We start from the raw sequence: 7060 nt of genomic DNA, 5'->3' as shown, positions 1-7060 counted from the left end.
CTGACTTGATAGAGGTGGTAAATTATAATTTGGTTGGTAGACTGAGTCTTTTCATTATTGGTAAGACCAACATCTGCTGGGTAGAGTCTTTATACACGCAAGTGGCGACATGAAGCCAAACTGAGGGTTGAAAGATTTAACGTATGTTTAAAGCAAGTAAAACAAACACACAAAACATCCCAGAAATCAGAGTACAGCTTGAATTGAGTAAAAAACGCACCAAAAGCTTGGAAAACCTTGTAATTACAACCAGTATGTCTTGAAAGACTGATTTGCTGTTGCACATATTAGCATAGAGAAATTCAGTGTTAATATTTAGCACAAACAATATAACCATGTATCACTTAAATGGCTAACAGAAGTTTGTTTTTGACCTTGGGATAAAAACAACTTCAATTAAAGATCCACTTACTAGTGTTTTCTGAGCATTTTAACTGCCTCTTACAGTCTTGATAATCAAACACACTCTCTGATGTAGCACAGGTGGAGTGTTGTTTGACCTCAAGTTAAATCAAAAAGCATATAAACCACCAAAAGATACTTAAAGTACCAAATCTTAAATAGCTCATTATACAGAATGGCTACTTTACACTATGTTGTATTATAATTATCAGTGAATTTTGGGCCTATTTTATTCACAGCTGGATAATTTAAACCAATCTTTAATTTTGATAACATTGTGTATTTGTAAAATAATCTATAAAATAACTAGACCTTAAAAGGTATTAAGAGGAAAAGTAAGAGGATTAAAAGTATTATTTAAAATTAAATGAATATGTAGTTTGTTATTTTCCAACATCAACTGGACTAAATGTAATGTTGAATGTTTCTCTTGTACTGATTAACCCCCAGTGAATTACTGCTTAGCTCTGCAGCTCTACAGAGGTTTGTAGCCTCTTTCGGATCACTGCTTTGGTTTTCCGCTGTTTTGGCTCCCACTGTTTTTATTGTGTCAGTTTCAGCCACTTTCAGAGTAAAAGTTTATCAAAGTCTATCAAAGTTGGAGAAAAGAAAATACAGGTTAAAAGACAGTTTTAAAAAAGTAGAGCTTGACTGCTGTTTTGAAGGCGTTAAGTGTTGCACAGGTCCTGATGTACATGGGCAGAGAGCTGCAGAGGGTGGAGGCAGCGATGCTCTGTTCACCACAGGTTTGGTGTTTGGTCCTCTGGGGCAATGTCAGAAGGTTGGAAGTGGCAGATTAGAGAGAGCGCGCATGAGTATGGTGGTATAGAAGGTCAGTGAGGTAGTGGAGAGCCAGGGTTATGGAAGGCTTTGTAAGTAAGCAGCAGGATTTTAAAGTTTGTTCATTTTGGGGATGGGGAGCCAGTACAGCATTTGAAGGAGGGGGGAGATGTGGTCATGGGAGTTTGAGGGAGTGAGTATACAACAGCAGAGTTCTGGAAATATTGCAGTTTATGTGCAAAGCTTTTGTGGTGGTAAACGGTTACTTTTACAGTTTGGTTAATGTGGTTCTCAAATAAGAATGATTAATCAGAAATGATGCCTGGATTACACACTGTAAAAAAAAATCTGTGTAATTAACGGTGAAATACCGGCAGCTGTGGTTGCCAGAATTTCACCGCAAAAAATAGGGTGAAAATGTATAACACATTACGGCATATTTAATAAGAAACCGTACATTTTATACTTGGCAACTTTTTTGGTTTACATGAAATTACTATAAAAACACAGGTTTACTGTAAACCTGTTTACGGTAATTTACTATAAAAATAACTGCTATAGTTAAATCTATTGACAGGTAAACTATGTAAAATAACAGGTATACTGTAAACCTAGATACAGTTCTTTTTCAGTTATAAACACAGTACAACAGTATACAACATTACTGCATTTTATTGCAAAGATTCACAGTTACGGTAAAATACCGGCAGCTGTGGTTGCCAGAATTTCACCGTAAAAAATAGGGTGACAATGTATGACACATTATTACAAAGACTAAAAGTTGCGGTAAAATACCGGCAGCTGGGGTTGCCAGAATTTCACCGTAAAAAATAGGGTGACAATGTATGACACATTATTACAAAGATTAAAAGTTGCGGTAAAATACCGGCAGCTGGGGTTGCCAGAATTTTACTGTAAAAAGTACAGTAAATCAAATAAGGCATTACAGCTGATTGGCATAGATTTTACAGTCAACAATTACTTAAAATAAATTCCAAAATAAACATATAAATACATTGTAAAACAACAAACTATAATCATTAAAAGTAAAGGTTGTGCCTTTAAGCATTCTGTGTTGATCTGATCCAGTAAACTGCCCATTTAACTCACAAAGTAGTTTTAAGAGCTTGAAAACAGCATGTATTTTTAGGTCAATGTACAGTGAAATTAACAATATAAACATCATAAGAAAATGTGGCCACTTGCCCAGGATGAGTAATAGGTCAGACATGACTGAAGATGGTGCTCAACATGGTTTAGAGTCTCTCATGAACGTGAGATTCCATAAACTAGAACCCATGATGTATGTTGTCATCATTTCTTCTAGAAGATTCCCAAGATGTCCATAAGGTGCACACTGTGGACTGGCAGGTTTTTCTCTGCAGCCAGAAAACAGAAACAAAGCAAAATTAAAATTGATGCAGTGATGAGCATTATACCCACACACATATATACAGCCTTACATACACAGTTCCAATGAATTTTACGTGATAAAAAGTTGAAGTATAGTTTTGCAGAGCATGTTATGAGTATATGGGCAAAATATAGAATCTGACATATTAATCACCAAGCAATCAACAGCACTACCAGCCTAAATACTCAGATGTCTCCACTTAGGCAGTCAGACAATTAACAACTATACTTTAGAGTTCTGGTTTCTTCTGTGTATGATGAAGCTGTTGCTTTGAGAAAGATCAAGTTGAGTCAAGTTTAAATTTTGATTGCATCTTTCTATTTTTTATTACACTAACATGATTGAGGGGGGCAATAATACAGCTTACCTCTAAATTGTCTAAAAATCAGCGGTGTTTAACTCATAAGGTTCACACTTGAATGAAGTCTGAAGTCCTCTACAGATGTGGAATGATGTTCAGGAACTGGAACTTTGAACAGGTCTTGTCATCATTCGCGTTCGTCAAGTATGACGTGGACTGGCATGATCCTCTCTGCAGCCAGAAAACAGAAGCAAATGTTACATTGATGCAGCGTTTAAGCATAATGCCTAAACAAAGATATCTGATATATAGTTTTACAGGTCATATGTTTATCAACAGTATCAGTGTGACACACAGACACTAACATATTTGTCACTAAGACACAATGCAACAACAACAATACAATGATACATTCACTGAAGCAGTCAGAAAATCCACAGTCACATTTCAGACTGCTTGTTTCTTCTGTGTACGATGAGGCTGTTTTCTTGAAGAACATAAACTCTATGAAATTGAAATTGTGCTTGCATCTACATATTGTTTGCTAAACTATGCCACAGCTTACCTCTAATTTGCCTTGACATCACTGGGGTTGACATGATGGAAGACAGACATGGAACGATGTTCTGAACAGGGAACAGTAAGCAGATGTTGGTACCAGTTTGGCTTTAAGACTTAAGTTGCCCATCATGTTTACGTTCTGGACGGTCACGATCCCCTCTGCAGCCAGAAAACAACTTGTTAGACAAGGTACTGAAGACAGATAACTAAGACTCAACTAAACAAATAATATAATTTTTTATATTATTTATTTTTTAAATAAAAAATAATAAATATAAATGCAGTTTACTTAACTTAAAAGAGATTGCTAGGGAAATCTCTATGTTCTCGTGACATGTGGCCAGTAGAGGAAGATCTGACCTTGAAAACATTAGTACATCCTGTTACTGGAGAGTTCACTGCTCATTTTCACACTGGTACTGCACTACGGCCTCCCAACAGTAACGCTAACATTAACAGGAGCAGATACCTTGTGCCTCCACTAAATGTGAGCTTTAAAAGCTCTATATCTACAAAATGTCTCGTTGCAACCAGCTCAACACTTGAATAAACAATGTGGTTCATTACGATGAAGTCTGCCGTGAAGGACTTAGTACTTCAATGTTGTAAGCAGAAATCACAAATGAAATGAAATGATAACTACACATTTTGTTGTACACTTAGCTAGCTAGCTAAACACATTAATGTTTAACACAAATATATCTAAGACAGATGTAAGACAAATGTTAGCTAGCAAGTTAACTTGTAAGATTAGCATTAAGGTTAGCTAGCGGCTACCGTTAATAACGTTAACTAAATAACGTTTTAGGGAACACGTCGTCGACCTCAACTATAATGACAATTACAATAACCGTAACTTTTAAGAAGGAAAATTACCGAAACGTTATTTTAAAGCTCAAACTTACCTCCACACATTGCTCCTCCAGGCTAACATTCAGGAGACGCTGTATTCCGCGGTGCTGCTCGGACAGAAGCGGCGCCAACTGTTCAGCGTCCGTTAACATTTGAACCACAGTTTCCCGCTCTCTGAATACGTCAGTGCTCCGTCTGTTAGTCTTTAAATGACGGTGGTTCACAGACAGTGTGAGAAAATAAAATAAAATAAAATAAAATAAAATACATTTACAACCAGTAAACCATATGTTACGGTAAATCACCATGTTTTCAGTGAAGACCCTTAATTAACATAACTCTAAGTATTACGGTGATATAAATGGACCTGGTCATTACCAGTATGGAGGCTGATCCCAGTATGGGCCGCATTTCAAATCCTATTTATTATATTTCCAGATTGTGCTGTAGGTACATTAGAGGTCAGAGGTCAACAGCAAAACTAGTAACAACATAATTAGGACAAACTTTTCCAGAAACTTGATACATGAGATATTTGGTATTTTTCAACACCAATTACTTTAATTTCTTCAAGAAATGTATCATTCATGTTTTAGTTTTCCATTACACATTAAAGCCTTACAAGTGTATAACATAAAATGACAGATAATAACAGTATATGTAAACATATATTTTATTTCAAAATCAACATAAATACCATATTTTTAACATCTCCTTTCTGTAGAAAACAGAAAATGTTTTTGTTGAATTATAAAAGGTTTTAAACTGTAAATTTCAATGTATACGTCAACAAAATCTGTAATTTAAACCAAATAATACCATTAATTTTACGATATTTACTTGCTTGTGACCTTACAGTATTTTCCCATTAATTTTAGCTAAATTTTATGTTTTAACAGTAAAACTGTGTGTTTTCTACATACTTTCACAGTAAAAAGTAAAGTTACATACTGTTTCTTGATTAACAGTAAAAAAGTGTATCTATTACTGTGATATATTGTTTTGCATTTAACGGTAATATACTGTTGCTATTTAACAGTTTTTTACCGTAATTTCTACAAACATTTCTTACAGTGCAGATCTGGGAAAAAGGTTTGAGACCAAACTCAGAGCCAAAAGGACAGTGGCTGTAGGACATCAATCAGATCGTCACAATCACTTACTATTACAGTCTCTTGTCTCTATACGAGTGCAGAATTAGAGAATGTTTATTCGGTACATAGCGCCACACTCCGCTCTTTGCGCTCCAGCCTCTTTGTCTCTCTTCATTGAAGACATCCAGCTGCCTCAGCAACCAGTAAACCCACCTGCAGAGAAAGTGAGATTGTCGGCTGTCTCCCTGCAGAAATACAGACTGCATTTGTCAGTGCTTGTGCCAGCAGAACGCTTGTCTCTCAAATCGGCCCCATCAGAATCATCTAGTGCAGATAGTCACTCTGGTGCTGTCTGTGCTGCTGAAATAACACACACCGACTCCATTCAGCTGTGATTGGAAATAACAATCATAATTACCACAGCGTAATCATATCCCTCAGCAATGACTGTCACCAGAGAAATACCATTACTCTAATGTCATAACAAATCAGCTGGTTTCAAGAACAGGAGCCAGAAAAAGAAGGGGGAGGGAGAGGTTGGACTCTATAATTGGAAAGGTTCAGTATCATGTATCATGTAATTTCATGCAATTCTGAAAAAGCTGTGTCACAATCCCTTAGGTTGGCTCTGAAATTGAGTTGATAATGCCAACGTAGGCTGGAAGATTTGTTTTGGGTTCTTGTCTCCACCTCAGATGGTTCTCACCTTATATTTTTACCTAGTATTCACCGATTTCTTGCCAATTTAGGGTAAAATTATATATATATATATACACAGAAATGAAGTTTCAGTGGATGCTGCCATTCACCCTCTGTCTGTAATTATTGCGGGACGATTCCTCATCTCCCATGTGGCGGCCCATTTGTCCTGAAGTAATTCATTACCTGTTCACTCAGTGGTGACAACACCTCAATTCCATCTGGCTCTACTGTCTCCTGGGGCCTCGCTAGCCCCAGAATAATAAGGACAGCCATCAGGAAACATATTTGCTCACCTATTACCTGAATAACTATGTAATGATTGATTCCTTGTTGGATTATCCATGTGTCAGAGCACAGCTAAGAGCCTCTTTAATGAGAGAAGCACCACTCACTCCACCTGTGACTGCATTCCAACTCGCAGATGATAAACCAAGCATGTAGGCAGTGTTTCACAGAGCTGAGTATATCAGTCAAGTTGTCTCAGCTCTGTTTTCCAGCTCTGAAAGCAATGTGCAGTAGACTTGGTTCTGTGCCGACAGCCTAAACAATGTAAATTGTGTCCCTGCAGACAAAAAACATCTTCCACTTTGTAGAAAAACACGCAAACAAGTACAATAATTGTAACTTTGAAATCAGTTGTCCTCTGGTTTTGCTTTCTACATATAAATGCGTTCAGTTTTGCTGGCGCCGCATGAAGTTTTACCCCAAATGACATGGATTCCTTCAAAAGAAGAAAACACTGAAGCCATAATGTTTCTATTATGTAAGATCAATAATAGCAACACAGAAGCACAAACCCAAGGACACATTGATATTTAACTGGGCTGCAGCACAGTCATAGCTCAATTGATGGGGCCACCTCAGGAGTTGTGTTACAGCCACCCACTGTAGGTTGCACCCACCCAGGGTGTCACTTCAGAGGCTGGCAGCTGCGCCTGACAGCTGGACACATGT

The 7060-nt window shown here is 37.2% G+C and overlaps 1 long non-coding RNA gene across 4 annotated transcripts; it reads right to left on the bottom strand.

The window, feature by feature from the left end:
* Nucleotides 1-2321: 2321 nt before the first annotated feature.
* LOC113173863 lies at nucleotides 2322-4709 on the bottom strand. Of its 4 annotated transcripts, none has more exons than XR_003299846.2 (5): nucleotides 4689-4709; nucleotides 4364-4513; nucleotides 3463-3818; nucleotides 2964-3128; nucleotides 2322-2561 (listed from the first exon to the last, which is right to left on the bottom strand). It is a non-coding gene; the product is annotated as an uncharacterized LOC113173863 (long non-coding RNA). The 4 variants fall into 4 exon arrangements; XR_003299854.2 differs by having other exon boundaries at nucleotides 4606-4701; XR_003299848.2 differs by lacking the exon at nucleotides 4689-4709 and adding an exon at nucleotides 4616-4682.
* Between the last annotated feature and the right edge of the window lie 2351 nt (nucleotides 4710-7060).

This window comes from Anabas testudineus, chromosome 13, assembly GCF_900324465.2.
Source record: "Anabas testudineus chromosome 13, fAnaTes1.2, whole genome shotgun sequence".
Classification (NCBI taxonomy): Eukaryota; Metazoa; Chordata; class Actinopteri; order Anabantiformes; family Anabantidae; genus Anabas; species Anabas testudineus.
The sequence above is the reverse complement of the archived record's forward strand: the minus strand, read 5'-3'. Positions and strand labels throughout refer to the sequence as shown.